Genomic DNA, 8254 nt, shown 5'->3' with positions numbered 1-8254 from the left:
ACCCGTTGTGGCAAGATGGGCCACTTTGCTCGAGACTGTCCTGGACGGTCAGAGAACCGTGGACAGGGCTTGGGGAGTGACCCCAGAAGCTGTCATTACTGCAGCAAGACGGGACACCTACGCTGGGAATGTCCCAAGATGCAAGCTGAGGCTAAAGGACGTGGGGAGGCCAGCAAGCCAAGCCAGACCCGAGGTCAGACCTCAGCACCGCGTGTGTATGAACTGACCAAGGACGCAGCAGAGGCTGGACCATCACTGGTAACATTCTAGATCCATTCTTTTTCAATTCAGTAGATTGGCATGGTACATAACTTAGAATGGATTAGATGATTAGAAAAGGGGGGTCTTATGTAGGGACCCTATGTATTGGTGGTGTGGAAACACACGTACTGTTTGATACTGGAGCTACACACAGCTTTGTGAGCCCAGATATGATCGGAAAAGGGTTGTTCCAGATGGGAACGGAGGATGATCCTTGCATAGTGAATGCGGCCGGTGGGCAAGTAATGCATTCATTAGGGCGAGTAAAGGATATCCCAATAGTGATCCAGTATAGAGTTATGCCTATGGATCTGGTTGTGGTCTGCCTTAAGAATCATGAGGTGATATTAGGCATGGACTGGCTTGGAAAGAATCGGGCTACTCTGGACTGTCACAGAGGAAGGGTGCAGTTTGAGACTGGGTGTGGACCCCCGATCAGGTTCCAAGGTATTCGTCTGACTTCTGGATGCTTAGTGATATCAGCAGTCCAAGTGGAACGGATGCTTGAGAAGGGTTGTGAGGCCTTTTTGGTCACAATCGCCACTAAGGAGGTTGTAGGGGCTGGTGACCCGGACGGGATTCCGCTGGTTAAAGATTTTGAGGATGTGTTTCGGGCACTACAGGGCATTCCCCCTGATAGGGCTGGCCGGTTCATAATAGAACTAGAACCAGGGACGGCCCCAATGTCCAAAAGTCCATATCGTATGGCTCCGGCCGAGATGGCCGAGCTAAAGAAGCAACTGGAAGAGTTGTTGGACAAAGGGTTCATACGACCAAGTGTCTCGCCTTGGGGAGCACCAGTTCTTTTTGTGAAGAAAAAGGATGGTAGCTTCAGGCTGTGTATTGATTACCGAGGGTTGAATAGGGTTACTGTGAAGAACAAGTACCCATTACCCAGAATTGATTAGCTGTTGGATCAGCTCAAAGGGGCCAAATGGTTTTCCAAGATTGATTTCGCCTCAGAGTATCATCAGATCCCAATTGAGCCTAATGATATCAGGAAGACGGCGTTCCGGACCAGGTATGGCCACTATGAGTTTGTGGTTATGCCATTTGGTCTAACCAATGCACCAGCTGCATTCATGAAGATGATGAATGGTATCTTTCGAGATTTCTTGGATGAATTTGTAATCATCTTCATAGATGACATACTTGTATATTCCAGAAACAAGGAAGACCATGAGAAGCATCTCAGGGCCGTACTAGGACGTTTGAGGGAACAAAAACTCTTTGCCAAACTAAGCAAGTGTAGTTTCTGGCAGAAGAGCGTTGGGTTCCTCGGACACATTGTGTCTGATCAGGGCGTGTCAGTAGATCCGGAGAAGGTTCAGACTATACGAGATTGGCCGCAGCCTAGGAATGCTACTGAGGTTAGGAGTTTCCTAGGGCTGGCCGGCTACTACAGAAAGTATGTCAAGGGGTTTGCCAGTTTGGCTCAACCCATGACACGACTTACAGGCAAGGATGTGAAGTTTGCCTGGAATGAAGGGTGTGAGAAGTGTTTCTCAGCTCTAAAGGATATGCTGACGAATGCACCAATATTGGTATTGCCGGAGGGAGATCAACCTTATGTGGTCTATACGGATGCGTCCATCACTGGGTTGGGGTGCGTCCTGAAACATGGGAAGGTGATTGCTTATGCCTCGAGACAGCTGAGAAAGCATGAAGGGAATTATCCGATCCATGATCTAGAGATGGCGGCCGTGGTGTTTGCTTTGAAGATATAGAGATCGTATCTGTACGGAGCCAAAGTCCAGATTCTCACTGATCATAAGAGCTTGAAGTACATTTTCACTCAGCCTGAGTTGAACTTGAGACAAAGAAGATGGATTGAGTATGTTGCTGATTATGATCTGGACATATCATACCATCTAGACAAGGCTAACCTATTGGCTGATGCCTTAAGCCGGAGAAGGGCAGATGTCTCGGCCGAAAGAGAAGCGGATGAACTAGAAGGGATGGTTCGGTCACTACATCTAAATTCCTTGGTTGGACGTGATGAGCCATTGGGATCCGAGGAAGTGGATCAGGCCGATCTACTTACCAGGATACAGCAGGCCAAGAGTTTGGATGAGAACTTGCAAAAAGTGGCTCTTAACGATAAGACGGAGTATCAGATCACAAGCAACGAAACAATCTGGGTGAATGGCCGAGTAAGTGTTCCAAACAGCAAGGGGCTTAAAGAAGAGATTATGAGTCAGGCTCATAAGTCAAAGTTCTCAGTCCACCCCATGCTGAATAAGATGTATAGGGATTTAAAAAGGTACTATCAGTGCGTAAGGATGAAAGCAGCCGAGTGGGTGGCGAGGTGTCCTACTTGCCAGCTTCTGAAGGCCGAACATCAAGTGCCCAATGGTATGCTCCAGAATCTCCCCATACCAGGGTGGAAGTGGGATCACATCACAATGGATTTCCTACGACCAGGAACCAAAAGGATGCGGTTTGGGTGGTGGTTGACAGACTAACCAAGTCGGCCCACTTCTTACCAATACAGAAAGGAGATGGAGATGACGAGAGATGAGGATATGCATGAGTGACGTGATGGATCAGATCGTGAGGATCTACTTGGACGAGATAGTACGTCTGCATGGAGTGTCGGCTAGTATTGTCTCGGACAGAGACTCTAGGTTCACCTCTTACTTCTGGCAGGCTTTTCAAAAAGCCTTAGGAACAAGAATGAACATGAGCACAGCCTATAATCCTCAGACGGATGGGCAGTCAGAGAGGACAATCCAGACATTGGAGGACATGTTAAGGGCCGTGGTGTTGGATTGGGGCGACTCATGGGAAAAGCATCTACCCTTGGTCGAGTTTGCCTACCACAACAGTTTCCATACTAGCATTGGGATGTCACCTTATGAAGCACTGTATGGACGGCCTTGCAGGACGCGATTATGCTGGACCCAAGTGGGGGAGAGGAGCATGTTGGGTCCTGATATAGTGTAAGAAACCACCGAGAAAATAAGGTTCTTAAAGGAGAAAATGAAAGAAGCACAGGATCGTCAAAAGAGTTATGCATATAGACGAAGGAAACATATTGAGTTTGAAGTTGAAGACTTGGTATATCTCAAGATGATCACATTCAAAGGGAGGGCTAGAGTTTCTGGCAGAAGAAAACTAGACCCTAGGTACTTGGGTCCGTTCAGAATCATAGAAAGAGTTGGGGCTGTGGCTTATAAGTTGGAACTGCCACCAGCCATGGATGCGTTCCACAACATGTTTCATGTGTCCCAACTCCAAAAATGTTTGTCTGATCAGGACATAGTCCTACACGAGATCCCTACAGATTTGGGTAAGAATCTGACTCTAGAGACGAGGCCGGTCCGCATAAGGGATCGAACAGAAAAGACAACAAGGAAGAAGACCATTCCCATGATCAAGGTCGTGTGGAAATACAATGGCATGGAGGTAATCACTTGGGAAACAGAGGCAAGGATGAAGGCCGAGTATCCTGAGTGGTATGATCAGGTGGTCCCCAAGGAAACACATGATGAGGATTTGAGGACGAATCCATCCCAAGTGGGGGAGACTTCTCATGTCCCCAGTCCGAGATAGGATCGTTGGGATGAGCCATGGTGCGGGGAGATGCACCAGTCAGGTCATTAAACCAGCAGACAAGCGTATCATGGCTCAGACATAGAGTTAAGGGCATCAAAGTGTTGAGACTTAACCAGGGTGAAGAAAGAATGGGTTTAATAGAGCTGGACGAGTGATGTGGGATCTGGACGGGACAGCGGCCGAGCTTGGGCAGCTCAGGGTAGCTCAATGGGAGCTCAGTCAGTATGCATCAGCTCGTGGAGCTAGAAGGACTACCTCACTCAGCTGGGACCAGCTAGCAGTCAGCTCAACTCAGCTGGGCCGAGTGTTCATGTCCTGGATGGTTGGGCGGTTACTAGGACGGTTATGGTGGTTTGGTTAGATGGTCCGGCCACGGTATGGACGGTCAGTTAAAGGGCTTGGCCTTGGCTTCAGGATAGAGAACCGACAGGGACAAGGACATGACCAGTTGGAGGCAGTTGAGGACCGATTGGGGGCAGTTATTGCCGAACGGTTGCAAACGAGAGAGAGACACCTTTTCGGTTACAACTCCCACCCGTTCGGCCCCATGTCTGTTCCGACTCCCTCTATCTATAAATACAGAGCCCTGGATCCTGAATTTGACACAGAATTCTTGAGGGGAACCTCTGCCAAAATCGTGAGAGACAAACCCCAGAAAGAGAAGAGAGAACCGGCGATCCAAGGAGAGAACCAGCGAGAGGCTTGGCTGTTCCAGGAGAAACCGGATCGTGGGAAGCAAGGCCTGAGGAGATGGATACCAGACAGAGAGACAGAGAGAAGGAAAAAGAGAAGGAGATGGCGCCTGGGGAGAGAACGCCTAAGGTCAGTGGTGTGGACGGCAAGTGATCGGCCCGAGATGGCTGATGATCCGATCGGGCTTGTGGCCGGTTTGCTATGCGCCTACATCTACTCTCTCTATCTCTTTAGATTTGCTTGTCCTATGAGATTATTGTGTTCATTTGTTCTGTTCATAGAGGGAAGACTGAACAAGGCCCTGGCCGGTTCAGTATCCAAGTCCTTGGCCTTTGGCCGGACATTTCATGGTCGGATTTGGATGTTCTAGTGTGTTTTGTTGGAAACTGTTTATGGGAATCTCTTAGTTGGGAGTTATCAGAGATTATCATGAATTTTAATTAGTTTTTGGGAATTTATTTGAGTATGTTGGTTTGGACAGGTTATAGATTCTAAGTAGCCGAACCATGCTTATCTAGACTTGATGTTAGGATATCGGCCTTATGAATGTGCATTGTGTCTTGTGTAGTTTCAGGATCGGACATGGACCGTGGTAAGGGAAAGGCACCGTGAAGACTCAGGCCATGAGAAGATGTGTGGTGAATGGGTCATTGTAGATAGATATGAAATACTGATAGCCTATTGTGCAACTTGTGAACTTATGTTAGACTAGGTGTGTATAACTTATTAGGACGAACCTAAGAATGATGTATGAATCTCAGCTTATATTTCTACAATTGATTTGCCCCTTATGTTTCCTTGTTTAGATTTATTGTATTGAACCTCAGTTGAATTGAATTGAATTTACAAAGATAAGAATTAAAACTTGGTTAACTCGGACTTAGATTGAAAGGATAAGGCCGCAGATCAGTTTGGGCAGCCACAGATGTCCTGTGTGTGCTGACGGACACACACGGACGTCCTGTGTTTGCTGACGGACACCCACGGACGTCCTGTGTGTACTGAACAAACAGCCCACGGGACATCACACACAACCCTTGGTAACTCGTGACCTTTGGCCACTCGTGCCTCTTGGGACATGACCAACCGTTTAGCCCAACAGCCAAGTCTATGTTGCAATTCAAACTGACAATCTAACCGACCAGCATCTAGGTTAGCGGTTTGGTTATGACCGGCCAAGTCTAGGGACGTGTCCCTTGGACTGAACCAACACAACCCTTCGTGTATAATCAGAAAGAAGATAAAGGGCCGGATAGAAACAAGAAGAGGAGAAGCGGTTTGGTCTAATGGACCGACCAGAGCCGCGGTGCGATCACAAGGACCGTCCGTTCGGTCTGATGGAGCCATAGCCCACCACGTACGTTCTGAACCGTGTCAGGTTTCTCCATGCTCTTCTCCTGCTCTCGGTCTCCCATACTTGATCAGAGGTTGCTTCACAAACGATCAGATCGCCGGAAACCTAACCACCACACAATCGGCCTTGCTTTGGCCGAAAACTCTCTCTTTCTTTCTTTCTCTCTCCAAAAGAAACCCCCATAACATTATCAATTGATGAGCTGAAACGAAATCGATGAGCCTCGACCGCCGCACGGATCCTCTCGGGAGAAAAATGACCCCAAAACAGCGGACCACCACGGAGAAGGTCTCGGACGATGCACAAATCTTCCGGAAAAGGAGGAATGGGGTTGTGTACTGCAAAATGAACGTAGTACAGATATGGACGAATATAAAAAAAAACGGGCAGTAAGAAAGGTAACGAGTGATCGTTCAGAACGTTACCTCCTGTCTCCCACAGTCGCCTAAACGAGGGAAGGCACTCCACGGCGACCGAGGCTTGGTCCAATCTAACGTAGAAAAAATAACTCTTCCATCCACAACCATCCTGAGGGAATCCCTTCAGGACTTCCATATGAGTACGCGACTTCAAACCATACAGACGATCGGTCCCAACTCGAGACAGGGTAAGGAAAGCTTCGAGATAATCAGCAGTGAGCTCCATGCCTCGCTCGTATCCCAAGACTAGCAACCCGACAAGGTGCTTTATACCGCGGGGAGAAATCTGACTTATCGAAACTTCCAAACGGTTCAGAAACTCTACTATAACCAACGGAATGGGAAACCACAGGCGACCACGCATCAGATGTTCCTCGTACAAAGTAAAAAAGCCTTCGGGAGGTTCGTCGGCTCTCTCCCCCTCGAGGGGTAATCGAAAATCCACGTTTTTCGGAACGTGACAGAAGCTGCGTATGGTTCCAAGGAACGGAAGGGTACACCTGCTCGGTCTCCCAACGACCCTTTCCGAAAAAGGCCTCATGGGAATCCATGGCTCGGGAGGCGGTTCCTCCGCGTTACACATAGCCACCCAGTATGCGTCGGCCTCGGAAGGGTCAACGGAGTGTGCCACAAACTCGATCTCTCGGAAAACCTCACCGCGTCCATGACGGACGGTTCCGTGATTGAAGATAGTAGGCCGAGCGTTTGCCCAAATCCCTCGAGACATTCTTGACGAAAAGGAAAAGTCTCAATGATAGAGAGAGAAAGTTGAAAGAATCCTTTCACTCTCAAGATCTTAGAGAAAAACAAGAAAGTGAAAAAATTATGGAACAAGTTACCTCCCTTCTTATAAGACATGAGGATTTACTATTCAAGCTCGGACTTTTGGATATTAATTCCATCCATCACGCCTAACTTGCCAAATATGCCTAACCGCACGCTAGGATCCTACGATGCATGATCCTAACGGGCTGGGGGGCTAACTGTTGGGGTCAAAAATGGTTACGACGGAATTACCACCCGAAAATCCTCGGAGATCGTATTTCCGAAAGAGATAGTAAAAGAAGAGATGTAATTTTCGTAAAAATAACCTATACGAAGGTTTTTACGAAGAAGTATCCTTTGGGATTCAAACCGAACAAACCAAGCTCGGTCGCTACGTATACACGCCGTCCGGTCGCTACGTAGCAACCAAACCCGAGCCAAGCTCGGTCGCTACGCAGCACACAAAGGACGTCCGTGGCCGTCCGTCAGTACACACAGGACGTCTGTGGCCGTCCGTCAGCACACACAGGACGTCCGTCAGCACACAAAGGACGTCCGTGGCCGTCCGTCAGTACACACAGGACGTCTGTGGCCGTCCGTCAGCACACACAGGACGTCCGTCAGTACACAGAGGACGTCCGTGGCCGTCCGTCAGCACACACAGGACGTCCGTCAGCACACGCAGGACGTCCGTCAGTACACACAGGACGTCCGTCAGCACACAAAGGACGTCCGTGGCCGTCCGTCAGTACACACAGGACGTCCGTGGCCGTCCGTCAGCACACACAGGACGTCCGTCAGTACACAGAGGACGTCCGTGGCCGTCCGTCAGCACACACCGGACGTCCGTCAGCACACGCAGGACGTCTGTGGCTGTCTGTGTGTGTCCGTGTGTCCGTCAGTACACACAGGACGTCCGTCAGTACACACAGGACGTCCGTCAGCACACACAGGACGTCCGTGGCCGTCCGTCAGTACACACAGGACGTCCGTGGTCGTCCGTCAGTACACATATCAGCATGCTGGCCCTTCCTGTGGACTGTTCGGGTGATTTTGGCCCACGTGGGCTGGCTGTTCAGTACACACAGGACGTCCGTCAGCACACGCAGGACGTCCGTGCCTGTCCGTTAGCACACACAGACTGTCCGTGGACTGATCCGTGTACTGAACTCATATCAGCATGGTGACCACACATATCAGCATG

The sequence above is a fragment of the Brassica napus genome, unplaced genomic scaffold (genome assembly GCF_020379485.1).
Source record: "Brassica napus cultivar Da-Ae unplaced genomic scaffold, Da-Ae ScsIHWf_447;HRSCAF=680, whole genome shotgun sequence".
In the NCBI taxonomy this organism is placed as follows: Eukaryota; Viridiplantae; Streptophyta; class Magnoliopsida; order Brassicales; family Brassicaceae; genus Brassica; species Brassica napus.
Note: the sequence above shows the minus strand (reverse complement) of the source record.